This window comes from Mastacembelus armatus, chromosome 15, assembly GCF_900324485.2.
Source record: "Mastacembelus armatus chromosome 15, fMasArm1.2, whole genome shotgun sequence".
In the NCBI taxonomy this organism is placed as follows: domain Eukaryota; kingdom Metazoa; phylum Chordata; class Actinopteri; order Synbranchiformes; family Mastacembelidae; genus Mastacembelus; species Mastacembelus armatus.
The window spans coordinates 16,156,160-16,171,333 of record NC_046647.1 but is presented as its reverse complement, the minus strand read 5'-3'; the positions used below and the strand labels follow the sequence as shown (position 1 = coordinate 16,171,333).

Genomic DNA, 15,174 nt, shown 5'->3' with positions numbered 1-15,174 from the left:
TTGCTTCAGCGGCTTTCTCAGATTCAATTGTGAGTTTTAATACCTATTAACATTCCTACGTGAAACGCACAAGTCTTTTAGGCAAAGTAGAACACTAGTCTGTATCTTTTCAATCCTACTGCCACACAGTATATTGTGTTCATTGCTGAAGGCTTCCTCGGCTTCCCTCTTGTGCTAAATTGACTGAGAATCTCCTGGCACCTCAACCCATTCACAGATGGGAATCATCTCACACAGAACATTTGTTCAGGTAAAGGTTTATGACAGCATTGCTCTGCTTTCTGCATTTTTACAAAGAGGCTTTAGGTTATGGCATCAAAATGATGTTTGCTGTGGGATGTTTGTCAGAAACCACAAAATATCTGCATGTAAAAGCTAGTAAAGCCCAGGAGGTTATATTTGTGTGTTTTCCTGAATTTGATTTTAACCTCAGTATTCAAAATAGCAACTTTGTGTCCCGGAGTTTCAAAATAACGAATAAAATAGTAAGTTATGTTATGGTATGTTGTTCTAAAAATGCTGATGTGGGATAGTCTCAGTATTTCCATGTACTGTCATTCTATCAAACACTAATTCAGACCTGATGTTTGCCTGCTGTTTTCATGCACCATATTATTAATGCACATGAACTTAATGTTATTAATGCTCCTGTTCATTGCAGATGTTGCATGTGTTGTTCTGTGACATAGATTTTAATTTTACATTTAAAGAACATTCCTTTACTTTTTATTTGCTAACTGTATGTTTTGAGTGTTTTAGTGAATGACTCAAATTTGGTGGTAAGACAACATTGCTTTCTCTTGTGTAGATGTGTTTTATTACAAAATGGATTTAGTTTAGGCTTAAACCTAATCTTATTTTTCTCAGTAAGAAACACAAAATTTAAAAAAAAAAAGGCCACTGTTTCTGTTCTCGTGTATTTGCATACACCACGTTGGAAGTTTGGGATTTGCAGATCAGAGCTTACATGGGATCAGTGCGGGATAAGATCTGGAAAGACTTTACATGTAGGCACTTTATGCTATATAAGCTCATGTGCAGATTCAGCACTTGCATTCAATGTGACTGACACTCACAACGTTTTCACTCTGCACTCTGAGATTAACAGATGTGACAGAAACAAGAATGTAAATCACAACTGATCTTTTCAGTCGTGCCTGATGGGTAGATGCTGTCATTATTTTCTGTATCAGACTTCCAAAAAATGTAAACATAAACAGTTTGTCTTTAAGTGTCACAGTGATAATGTTAGATTGAGATCTGAAACCAAAAAGAATACTGGTTCCAGCAGACCCCTATTGATTTACCTGGAAATTGAGGGAACCTGCTGCTCGGGACCTGCAAGAATTGGGAAAAGGTGTGCTGGTGGGTGTGACAGTCATGTGATGGTTTAAGGCAGGAAATACAGGAAGGAAGTGCAAATGGCTTTAGGGAACTTCTGAATAGAATAACAATTAGAAGTTTAAAACAGGTGTGATTTTCTGCACCGAAGCTAAAAACAGTCTCTGTAAGTGCGTCTCTAAAACTCAGTCTTGTCAATGCCCGGGTCCTAAATCTGGTGGTTATTGAGCGCTGGTGGTGAAGACATTTGAAAATCCCTGCATGTTGATGAAACACTCACCCAACTCACACAACTTTGGGTGGCGCCAGAGCGCAAAAAGAGGAAGTAGGTGAGAAACCAACACAACTCATGGGTTAATCTACCCGAAGAGTCGCACTGTACGGTTTCTCCCGACTCCGCAACCCGCTAGATGTTGTGTGGATTTCTTCAGCGGGTGGCTGGACCTGCCACCTGTCAGGGATGGTACACAGTCTACATCGCTGAAGACCGCAACGACCTCTCACACTTCTGCAAAACGTTAACGTTTTTGAGTAGAGTCGCCTGCACTGGAGAAATAAAAACGGACAAGTCTATCTGACCGGCTGCGCGAGAGAAAGTGTGCCACACGCATAAACTGACAGCGGTGAGATTACAGGCAGTCTCTGAGCGCCCGGGAAACTCCGACCCCTCTCGATCTGAATATTAGAGGATTGACGACGTCTGAAGGACACTAAGAACAGGATTAGGCATTGTGCAGCCTAGTCTCCCTCTCATCACCCCAACCTATTGTCCTCTGAATATTTGCGCAATGACCTTTGGTGCACTTGGAATACAACGGGTGCGCCCCTGAGGTAAGAAATGAATTTTGATTATTGATGGGTTTGCTTAAGGTTGTTGGATGTGAAGTTGTGTCACAGTGAAATCGGCTCTGAACCCGTAGCAGTTTTTGAAACATGACATCCAATATTGGAGCCTGTTACGCACAGTTGCCATCTCAGTCCTTCTGAATAATACGAATGGTAAACAGCAAATATTTGACAGGCATAGTTCAGGTCACGTTGCACGATGTTGAGTTTTTTTTTTCAGGGACCATGCACAGTATTTCACATGCTCACCACGTCAGTCTACTCAAGCGCTCTGACGATCCAAAGCTCAATACGCATGAGGGCTAATGTAATTTGTAGTTCCAGCATGTGCACCAATACTGAGGTCAGTAGTTAAAGAAGCAGCGTTTTAATCAGGGTAATAGGGTCAAAAGTGCTGTTAAATGCTTCGACCTGCCGTCATCAGGACATCACAAATTTGGTCATTATGAGCTTTCTACCCTCGGAGTGAAACACATGATTCAGATCGCATATTTTTTTTCTCTCTCCTCACGCCAAGAGCCCAGAGAGACGTCTTTCCTTTCATAAAATATACAACACGAAGCCGCCTCAGATAAGAGACACTTAGATTTGAGAGTGACGCACGATGACATTTATTCTGCAAAGAAAATAGGCATTTTATAATGCTCACACGTTGCCAGTTTACGAGCTACATGACACTAAAACTAATGGAATATAACTCAACAGTTGAGCAGTAAATCCTACCTTCATCATGGCTGTACTGTTGTAGAGAGGAGTCACCTGTTTGGTCAGTTTTGAAGATGTAGTGTGTGATGCTTCTACGCTGCGTAATATTGACCGATGTGTCTGTTCTGTTGAAGAATTCATTTATATAGTAAACAACAGAAACATCTGTATAATTGATAGGATTACAAATAAATCCTAGAAAATGAATAAGGGCTGCTAAACAATTTTAGGTAAAAGTCGACATGATTAACTTAGTGTGCATTAGTGTATATAATAAACTGAAAACTGAGCATAGAGTGGACAGTTTGCCTAATATTACAGTTTGATGTTAATTAAAAAAGCAGTCAAGTCTGAGAAAGTATTTCAGGTTTAGTCCCAACATATGAGTGCACAGAAAGCTCAGATATTTTCACAGGAGAGTGATGAAAGGCACCATGCCTTGAACTGCTGTCCATCCATCTATATAATGGCTAACAACTGAAGGCCAAGTGTATAAGCACCATTGTAATTTTTTTAGCCTAGGACTGAGTGGCATGAATAAAGAAACCATCTCTGCAGCTGAATGATCCTGCATTTTGACACTTCATTTCCGAACCGTTTGACTTAGACCCCCGCCACATTCAAGTTCACCTTTTTAGAACTTCCTCAGGACTGCAGCCCATACTTCCTGAGCCTGGCACACATCTCAGTTTGACTGACTGATTGTAGAATAGGTGATCATCATCAGTAACATGAAATATATCTCATGTCATCACTGCATTATTGGCACAAATCTGCTTACACTGTGAAGGCAATCCATATGATCCTGTCAGTCTTCTTTGTCTTCTCTACTATGTTATATTATTTTGTGTGTACTTTGGAACCCAGCAGCTACAGGTTAGTTAATACTGCTCTACAAGTGTGCATCTCTTTACACTTTCCACCAGTGTCCCCAAACATGTAGCCATATTTTAACTTAGATAATGTGTGTACTGCATTTGTACAGTGACCTTTTTACTAAAAATAAAAAAATCACTTTGTAAAACCTACAGTGCCGTCTCTCCTGACTGAAGTTACTGAGAACACATGGGTTCCTCAGCTGGCACTGCAGCCACAGCGAGCACTTCCTCAGCAGTGCAGATACAGTTAAAATAGAACACTGGAAAAACGTTTTTCAAAAAATGAATCCTAGTGAATCCTTTTGAAAATCCAACAGTGTTTTTCAAATGTTTTGTCACTGGCTGCATATTTTGGCAAATGTTTGAACTACACCACCAGCTGTCGTACATTTTCTACAGTCCAGTATTGTGGTTGATCGAATGATGTAGTGAGAGTGTCCTGTCTTCTTTCCCTTTCCCCTCCATCTTGCTTGGCTTGTCTCAATCACCATTTCCTTGTCAGTAAATTCTTGCTCAAAAGGACATAGTATGGCCTTGTTTCTCTACAAAGTCTAATTGTCTTCTCATCACCTTATTGCTGTCTGACATATTTATTTCTTTTAATAACTGCTGTTTCACTAGCTAATACATGGGCTTTCCAACTCTTATCAATCAATGACAGAGCAATCTAACTTGTAAGCACACGTTATTGTAACTTGGAATAGTCCCATAAAAAGCATCACTGCAGGATATATTCTTCAGTCAAGGGCTGGGCCTCTTCTTTCCAGAGGCTTACATTTGGGAAATGAGAGATGAAGAGTAGTGTGCCTCAGGCCAGCTAGACTCCATTGATATTCTGCCTGTGTCCTGCTCCATAGGCAGCCCATTGTCATGGCTCACTCAGTGGGATAGCATCTGATGATTGAGGGGTATGGAGGTGTGTTGAAAGCCAGCTTTGATAGAAACTAAAGTTTAATTTATTGGTGGTTAAAAATCTATCCTTACAGTAATGGCTAATGACATGTATGTGTGCATATTATGTGACTTTAACTTTGTTTGCTATTTGGTTGCTTTAATTATTAGAGTGGAATTGTAATTAGTTGCATATATTAACAAAATAATACCCAATGGTTTTTTCATTTTCTATAATTGCATCCTAAATGACAGAAAATGGATTTTTAAGCAATGAAAGTGCATCTCAAGTTCATCAGGTACAACGGTGCCACACTGTGTGGCCACTCAGTCTCCAGAAGATTCATGGTCAACCAAGCAGAAAGATTTATCTGTTGTTAGTGTGTGAAATTGCAATGCTCTGCAGTATTCCATCCAGGGCCAGTGAGAAAGACAAATCCTCCATTGCTTTGGGAAATAAAGAAGTAACAGAGAGGAGTTGTGGACAAAAAAGTAGCGAGCATTAATAGCTGCCTGTGGTCTGAGTCGGGTAGGAGTGATCTAGGCTGTAGTCTTTTCTGGAAAGAGAGAAAGGAAATGAGCAGAGAAGAGCAGTCACTGGGGAGTAACAAAGAAATTCATCTGAGGACTTGAACAAATAAGGATAACCTTTGAAGAGTGTCGTAGTAGTTGACACACTGAAGCAGAAAAGTTAACACGTGGCCGCAGGAGGAGGATTGCGCTGATGGTTTTTACACTTTTACTGCTATTTGCTGTGAAAGCCGCTAGTAATTTAGAACTTAAATGACTTCTACAGAGTAAATACAGCTGATGTACACTTATTCAAAACAATGCAGGGGAGGAGGAGATTATTCACAACTGCAATCAGTATATTCCTTTCCGATCCTGCAAGACAGGTGTGTCCAGTTCCAGTCCTCAAGGGCCACTGGCCTGCTTGTTTTCCAACTCTCCCTGCCCTACTCACTGCTGATTATCTAATCATTTGTGTTCAGTTAATCAGAAGCTACCATCCAGATGAAGATGGAAATGGGGGAAGAAGTGAATTGATGTCTTCCTGCCCTTGAGGAACCCCTGCTGCAGGGGCTCTGTCAATAGGCTTTAAGGTATTGTTTGGGTCCACTGATTATAGTTAATATAATGTAAATAAACATCTTACTGTCAATATGTAAATATTCAGATTTATAAGGCTTTTATTTTTCATTTTAGAAGGACCCACTTGGGATGCTATGACCCAGAAATTGAGTATTTGGAGCATTTTATTGGCCCAGTCTTGAGGTGTTGTAAAGTTTATAGCCAAAAGCTTGTAGCTGCATTAGGTTGTAGTAGAGCTTGACTAACCATTGTGGCCTGCAGCTCTAACAGAAAACTGTGTCGAGGTGCTGTCCTGAAGTGTAAATGAAGACTAGGATATGTTTTCACAATGTGGTAACAGCAATAGTTTCAAAATTAAAGGAAAGTGACTTGAAAATGAAAAAGCATGCATATGGATGGACTGCACCTCTGTTGTGCTTGTTCTTTCCAACTGCTTTATCCAGTTTCTCAAACACAATTATTTCTGTACTCCTGTTGTTTCCTTTCTCTAAGATAAAAAATGTTTGGTAACAGGTTTATGAAATATTTTTGCTCTAAATCTGGAGTTTGTTGTATTTTTAGGTTGGTTAACAGACCTCTGTAGAGAGCACACTCAGCTAATCTAAAGTTGAAGCTAACAGAAAGTGCTTTCACCCTTTCATTAAGTCTCTGGATCTGGACTACAGTTATTATTGCTGACTGGGCAGCAGTGCCTTGTAGAGAGAAGGGGGTTTAAAGTGTTTTACAAGAATGCTTGGGAACGCTGTGCTTTTGATTTCAATCACTTGTCCGTCTGAGAAAATGTGAAGGATGAAATTAAGTTGTTTCCTTCAAAAATGATGGAGTAAGAGTTGTGCTTTTAGCTTTGTGTATATCTATGCCATGTATAACCTTTCCTCTCCCTAAAGAGGTTGCATTACAGTGTTTACTCTTTATCAAGAGGCCATTTTAATAAAAGTGGCAAACTACAGCGTTATCTTCTGACTTTTATTCGTTGCAAAAGCAAAAATTAAGTTGTTAAAATGCCAGATTTTTTTAAACCTTTGAGTCAATAATTATAGGCTGAGAACTGTTTTGTTGTTTACTTGCCCTTTAATTAAAATCCACCTAATGTCCAGGATACAATCTATGTGTCAGTAATGTAACGTTTCTCATGTCATTTCTCTGTTGTAGCAGCTGACTTTGAAAGGGAAATACTGGCTGTAAATCATTTTTAATTGTTACCTGAAGAACCCCTGACGGGTTGAATCTTGAGAGGAAACAGATATGCCAATTATTTTCATCTATAATTTGTGGGGAGGTTTGTAAGTGCCCATATGTTAGCTGATTGAAATTCTATTTGCATAACTTAATATTTTCCCTAGCTCTAAATAAATCCTTCTGTACAATAAACAAATAGAGGTGAAGGATATGAATTACCATACTATGATAATTGCTTAATATTGGCCATGTTTTAATTTCACACTTGAGTGAGTGTATTTATCTGTTTCAGGCTATGTTATATATTCTATAACTTTACCATGCCTGAAGATTGTATGGCCCCTCTTCTACTACATATGTACTTCTTTATATCTTGACTTTATGATTATTATATTATTATATTATATATATATATATATATATATATATATATATATATATATATAAATAACTCGATGCTTCTTGTTTTTCTTATTAAACAAAAGATCTATTTGCTTTTGCTACTGAGACATAAACAGTTATTTCTGATCAGTGCCCTGTTTTTTTTTTTTTTATATTTTACTGTTGACCACTTTGGACCAGAGAGGATGACTTACAAAAACCTGACCTGCATACCAAGCATCAATTTAAGGTCAAAGCTGAACATAAAAATGACTTATGTTGATGAAGTCCTTGAACTATAGTATGTACTCACTCCTTAGCCAGCAGCAATAGAAGTAACACAAGTTCATCATGTTTTTGATGGACTAGAGAATAATAGAGAGAATTGATACAAAACAGAGAAATAATAAACTCAAAAAGATTGCTTCCAAATGTTCATATTGTTGGTGTCTAAGATCAACAGGATGCTGTTTCACTGTTTAGGTTTATAAATGCTAAATGCAATCTCACTGCATTTTGAACATGCTCCAGGAGCATGAAAACATCTGGTGATGTGCTGGACTACAACACAAAAGCATGTCTTCTTCACAGTAATGAAATGCCATTAAGAGTTTTTTTTTTTTTTTTAAATTACCAAAAGTTAAAATAGTTTTCCGAATGCAGATAATTAATGGATTTCTGAGAACCAGAACAATGTGGTCTGATTTTTATCTATTAAACCTGTGCAGTTTGGTCTAAAGGAACTGAAGTGCATAGTTGGCTTGAAGGATACAGCAGTAGTTCATACTGCTCAATATAAGCCTTATTGAACATTATGAAGTTCAAAGCCAACATCAGTTAATTAGTGTGTTAATTGTCATGTTTCTAGTGCTTACACTTGTCACCAAAGGCTAAAAATGGAAAGGTTGAGAAACACAGCTCCTAGCATGAAACTCTACAGGACATCACATATTAGTTGGAATGAAAGTCACCAAATGTCAAAGTGAAATATATGTAAATGCCCACTCAGGCTCCATGTCTGGTAAATCCTCCATGTTATTGTTTATATGTGCATAAGCCTTGCAGCTGGATTTTACTCAGGGTATACTAAAGGCAACGCATGCAAATGTGATGAATGTTTACCTGTTTTGGGTTAAAAGCAGCTAGTTTAAAAGCTATTTAGAGACAAAAATGAGTAAATTGTTGCTCAATAATGGCTCTTTATTCATATTATGTGTGTTAAAGCAGACCCATAAGCCTTAGAGAGTCATGTTCATAAGCATTTCTTGTTAGTTTTATATTTAAACAGCAATGGTTTAACAAATATACTCAGCCATAGAGAAAGCAGGCTAATGTGTGCAGCATGTGACTGTTGTTAGTCTCTGTGGTTGTTTTGGGGAGAGATATGGGATAGGGATAAAAATAAGTACATTTATAAAAAATAATTAAAAAAAAGGTTTTTGGATGCAGAGGCCAAAAGAAAGAAATGCAAGAAAAAGAAAATAAAAGCACTGCAGGCTGAGTAAGTTCTAGTTTTCTTGGTGAATATTTATGTATGAATGTGGGCATTACTGGTATCTGGTATCGTACCCCCATCACTCAAGACAGCCATCATCACACCAATCCTAAAAAAACCTGGCCTCGATCCTGCGAACCTTAACAACTTCCGCCCTATCTCCAATCTCCCGTTCCTCTCTAAAATTCTTGAAAAAGTTGTCCACCACCAGGTCCATACCCACCTTGCCGCCAATAGCTTATACGAACACTTTCAATCTGGTTTCCGCCATCTTCACAGCACTGAAACTGCCCTGGTCAAAATCACCAACGACTTCCTAGTAGCCGCAGACTCTGGCCTTGTCTCCATCCTCATCCTCCTTGACCTAACTGCAGCTTTTGACACCATCTCGCACAATATTCTCCTCCATCGCCTTGCTTCCATCGGCATAGCCGGCTCGGTCCTCTCATGGTTCACCTCCTACCTCTCTGACCGCACCCAGTTCGTCCATCTCCAGAACTTCCACTCCCAGCCCTCTACTGTCAGTTGTGGCGTGCCCCAGGGCTCTGTCCTGGGGCCCCTCCTCTTCATTATTTATCTCCTTCCTCTCGGACATATCTTTAGGCAACATAACATCAATTTCCACTGTTATGCAGACGACACCCAGCTCTACCTCTCTGCTGCTCCATCTTCTACCCTCCCCCCTCCCTCCCTCCTTACCTGCTTACATAATATCAAATCCTGGTTCACCCATAACTTTTTGAAACTCAACCCCGACAAAACTGAAATTCTCCTCGTGGGCACCAAATCCACCCTTTCTAAAACCAGCACCTTCTCCATTTTAATTGACAACAATACTGTCCTCCCCTCCCCCCAAGTTAAAAGCCTGGGTGTCATCCTAGACGGTACTCTCTCCTTCACTCAGCATATCAATACCACTACCCGGTCGGCCTACTCCCATCTCCGTAACATAAACCGCATCTGTTCTTCACTCACCATCGATAGCACGGCCATACTCGTTAATGCCTTTGTCACCTCTCGTTTGGATTACTGTAACTCACTCCTCACTGGTCTACCTCTCAAATCACTTCATAAACTTCAACTTGTCCAGAACTCTGCTGCCCGAATCATCACCAGAACTCCATTCTCACATCATATTACCCCTGTCCTTAAACAACTTCACTGGCTCCCTGTGTCCTTCCGTATAAACTATAAAATCCTCCTTCTCACCTACAAAGCCCTCCACTCTATTGCCCCACCATACATCACTGATCTACTTCACATCTATTCTCCGCCTCGTACTCTCCGTTCCTCCAGTTCCACTCTCCTCTGCACCCCTACAGTGCGCCTGGCCACCATGGGCGCTAGATCCTTCAGCCACACTGCGCCCCGCCTTTGGAACATTCTCCCTCATCGCATCCGGTCGTCTCCGGACTTATCAACTTTTAAATCATCACTCAAAACGTATCTGTTCCGTATAGCGTTTTCCACCTAACTGTCTTAACTTCTCAAAGCAGCCCGTGATGTTCTACCACCCTCCGCCTATTTCATATTGTCTCATATTGTTTCATATTTGTTGTTCTGTCATCTGGGTTTCTGTGTTTCAATTTGCTTTTGCTGTACATCGCCCACTTCCTGGATGCTCCGCACTTTTGCCTTTACTTTCTGGCCCTCTGTTAATGCATTGTTGATTTTATTGTTGTTTTAATGCACTCTATGTATTTCATGCTGTATGCTTCCTTTTTCTCTCTGTAAGGTGACCTTGAGAGTTTGAAAGGCGCCATGAAATAAAATGTATTATTATTATTATTATTATTATTATTATTACCATTAACATGTCTTTTATTGCCAGTTATCTCCAGGCAAGTATAATATTGCACTTTCACAATACTTCATACTTTCATCAATGTCAAAAATAATACAATGGGGTCAATGACCTTGTATGATCTTTAAATGAGGGCAGACATAACTACAGTGAATATACTTTAAGAGCAATCAATCATGGAAAAAAAAGTTTGTAAAGTTTACGTGATTGAGTTATACTTCATTCCAAACAGCTGAACATTTTTCAGTTGAGTCTTCAGTTCTTTTGTAATCATTTTATCCAGACACCTATCATGAAAAATAAGCATAAGCATGAAATATATAATTATGCACTCATAATTAAATTCATTTACACCTATGGACAATTTTAGTCATTAATTTGCCTGAACCCAACTTGCATATGTTTGGACTGTGGGAGAAAACCAGAGCACCTGGAGAAAATACATGCAGACATGTGGCGAATGTGCAAACTCCAGAAAGGCCCCATGTTCAAATGGGATTTGTTTGTTAGACAACAGTGCATTGCCTGCTGTCCCCAGGGCCCAGTGAAAGGCTTAGCTAAAATAAAGTTTTTACACTTTGTGGATGCATGATAGTAACATTGATCTTAATGCTAGGAAGGAATATTCGCACTGTAGCTGTAGTATAGGTACTTAGTAAAAAGGCATTAGCAAGTATCGACTGGCAGACCTTTCTTAGCAAAAAGAAAACCTACTTGCCTCTGCTTTGACACTGAATGTAAATATTGTTTGAGATGTCTGAACAAACAACCAGTGCTCTCATTATTTCTGGAGAGGATAATCTCAAAAGACCATCTAGCTGGAGGGGCTCTGTCTGTTTCTCCGTAGGAAATATTATTCAACTCTTAACAGCAAAGACTTCTTAGTGCATGGTTAAGGTTTAAGTCGTAACTTCATTAAGTGTTGTGAAATATAGTGGGATTTAGATTTTATTTATTTATTTATTTTACTATGATTGTATAAGTACACAAAAGTAAAAAATACTCAACCCCTTTCAGATTATGTTATGAAAGCTGAGCCTCATCTTCATTATCAGTTTGGCTGCAGATGTAGATATTAGACAGGTAGCAGTATTATATTATCGCAACATATCATTTCTGTTCTGTTCTGCCCTCTAACATGAGCAAAAACTTCTAAATGTGCAGAATTGGGTTTTTATGTGAAAAATGGATGGTTCACAAGCCTGAGGTCTGTTGTTGCTTTCAGCTGCAAGTGACTAAAATTCAGTTTGAGGTAAGAATAAATAAAGCCTCCTCTTTCCAGGTGACAGTTTCCATTTGGAGGTCCATTCACTATCACCCTGTAGGGGTCTTGGGATATAGACTATTGATTCAAGAGCAATTTTGCTTTGTGTGGTTTATTTGGGCCCTTGCATGATTTTTCTGCCACATTACTCTGTGGAATGCTATGACTTTAGGAATGTCCTTTCTAAAACTTTTGTTTTGTGGCATTTTTTTCCCAACAAGGCCTTCTTACAGCTTAGACTTAGACTGAATATTAATCAAGACATACATGTGGTGGATGCATGGCCTAAAAAATGAGCCCATTCATCATAAGCGAGGGATATCATTGTTTTGACGTCTGCTGATAATCAGGTCAGATGAAGTAGAGCTTGACTTGATCAAAACCAATCTGGAGCCTCATTTGTAAAGCCTGTTCATCCTGCAATGAACAGAAAGTGTGAATTTACTGTCATTTTCATTTTCCAAAATGCATGTTGGCTTTTTTTTTTTTTTAATTACAAAATTAAATCAAATTAAACAGGTTTTAAGCAAATTGAGAATATGCCTTGATGTATTTGCTTCATTTATTCTGAGCTGTGTGTGTAAAACAATGTGCATGCATCAGTGTTAGTGTCAGAATGTGGTACAATTCTTGTATACAGTAAAAGGCTCTTAAGGTCCAGCTATATTGTAGCCTTTAAATGTCAAACAAGGCCTGATGTTTTGAACTAAACATACTTACTTCACCTTGTTCTTTCCTTTCTTTATACATGTTGTGAATAACTGCAACCTTCGTTGTTTTTCACTGCACATGGTATATTTATCCAGGTATATATATATATTTCAAATTATTATTATTGTTGAAAATTTCAGAAAGGGAGGTGCTGTCTGGAAAGTTTTAAGTTCAAGTGCCTGAACTCAGGGAATAACATTTAGTTTTTTCATTACTCAAACTCCTAATGCTCAGTCTGTGGCCCTGCTTGTGGAGTGTTGAGTAGTGAGAGTTTCATGAGTGGCCCAGCCAGTCAATTAAGGGGAACCTTCATCTAATTAACCTCTCCCTTTACAACAGTAGATAATTGCTGAAGAGCTTGTAGACTGAAATATCATAGTAGGCCGTACATGTCTTGGAACTGAATAACGTGATTCTGCTACAAGCCTTTCAGCTTGAAAATGCTCTTGTACAAACAAGCAGTGGCCGAAAGGGGAACATAATTAGTTACTTATTCCTATGAGACGAAGACTGATCCCTGCAGGAAACTGCTTAAGTGTTGTTTTTGACAAGTAATGCATTGTGGGGACCAGAGAACTTGTTCCACTACAGTACTTCCAACTGTTACTGTGCTTTGATATGAGAAGCTTGGTCAATATATATTTTGTCTTTTTTTTTTTTCTTTTTTTTTGCCATTATATTTTATATTTGGGTCGTTCTGGGACGATGTTAGACTCATATCAATGGCAGTGACATGGATTTTTATTCATCATGCTGCAGTATTATTACATATACAGTCTAGAGCTCTCAATCATCTGACAATTCACTATTTTTAATATACATTAAAACAGTTTAAAGGACTATTACACTGATTTTTGATCTCCCTGTTATTAAATAACAAATAACATTCATCTACTCAAATCAATCCTCAGGTGGACTGAAAGCCAGTGGATATAAAAGGGCAAGATGTTAAAGTATAACGTTAACGTTGACTCTTTTTTGTGCTCCCAATTTTGACAGCATACTGGAACCATCACTTGTGCTAACTGGCTAGACACTTGATGACAATAACCCCAGTAACTAAAGGGAGAAGGAGCCTGGTGACAATTTACTGTTCATCTGAGATTGACACCGACAAAGTAGCAATAGTGATGAAACAGGGATTTCAGGGCATTTTTCCCGAAGGTCAAGGTTTTTGTTTTTTTTGTTTTTTTTTTTGATAAGACTTTCTCTTGAGAATCTGTTTCAACATTCAGCATTTAAGCACCATTATACTACATCGACCATAGTTCAGGATAAGGAAGAAAAAAAAACAAACTTCTTTTTATACCTTTTTATATTTTTCTCTCTCCTAGCGATAATCACTGTGGTCCCTGGTCCAAGCTGCTTTTCCCTTATTTTGACATTTTTTATCAAATATTTCATTAATCCAGACAAGCAAGGAGCTGTGAACAGTGTTTGAACATGACAGGCTCAAGGGGATGAGGAGGGATGGGTTTTTAATGAAGAGGACAAGGTTTTAGCTTGGGAAAATGAACACCAGCGAAGAGTGGGAATTACTTTTCTGTCGCTTTGAAGTTAATGTAAGGGACTCAATTAATTTGGAAAAAAGTCCTATTTCTTCTGCACTTTACTTTACTTAGCAGAAATCCATAACCTTTTGCATAAAGGGCCTTCCCACGTGCCTTGGACGTCAGTGCTTCTCTATCTCGTTTCACACTCTGCAAGCAGAGGCTTTTGGTGTTTTTTTTTTTGCTGCATGTGGGTTATGACACTCTTGGCTGACAGCACCATGTAAATCCACGTGGTCAAGGCCCATTACCTCACCAGTGAGTGGTAGTACATTCAATAGACAAAATGACTTTTTGGTTCAGTGAAATAAGTGATTTTTTTTTTCCCCAATATGTGAGGATAAACACATTTCTTGCCATAGGGGCTGGAAATCCTTGCCCAGATTTTCTGTTACAGTGATTTCACAAATGGCAAAAAACAAGATTAACAAAAATCACAATCTTATTTGCATAAGACAGCTACCTTGCAATAATCAAATTTGCACTGTTGCTTTCATAAAAGTTTATAGCACATGATATGCACATTTTATCAGGGAACACATTATTTTGTAGGTTATTGACATTGTTTATATCAGGGACTATATGTGCATTTCAGAGTTACAGTATGTATTCTCACTCAGTGGTTCAAGCAGATTCCACAGAATTAACTGGACAGATTTGCTGTTAGTGCTAAAGCTTTAGCACTGAACATTAAATGCACATTATAATAAGAAGGATCTATTTTAAACCTTATCTCTTTTTCTGTTAGAATTACCCTCAGACTACATTTTATGTATTTCAGATGTGATCCTACCTCAGGCAGTGGACAGAGCTCATACTGAGTTTTGAAACAGGTTCACTGTGAATTATTAGTGTTGCATCTTGTAAGTCTGGGTATAAAGTCACACTAGACTCTCAAAAATGTCTGGGATGATTGGAGTTCAAATAAAGCAAGCAGAAAAGAGACAGGATTATATTCAATTCTTCAGCTTTCATGAAATGGAATTAATTTGAATTGGGGTGAATCCCCCCCCCCACATTAGTCCTCACTGCATTCG

At 38.7% G+C, this 15,174-nt stretch overlaps 1 protein-coding gene across 7 annotated transcripts in view; it reads left to right on the top strand.

Annotated features, from left to right (window-relative positions):
- Positions 1-1,519: 1,519 nt before the first annotated feature.
- Positions 1,520-15,174, top strand: part of LOC113132020 (protocadherin-15) — a 169,384-nt gene continuing 155,729 nt past the window's right edge. For all 7 annotated transcript variants that reach the window (XM_026309820.1, XM_026309819.1, XM_026309818.1 and 4 more), the window contains exon 1: positions 1,520-2,172. The gene's annotated coding sequence lies outside the window, so the exon portion shown is untranslated. The remainder of the gene's footprint in view (positions 2,173-15,174) is intronic.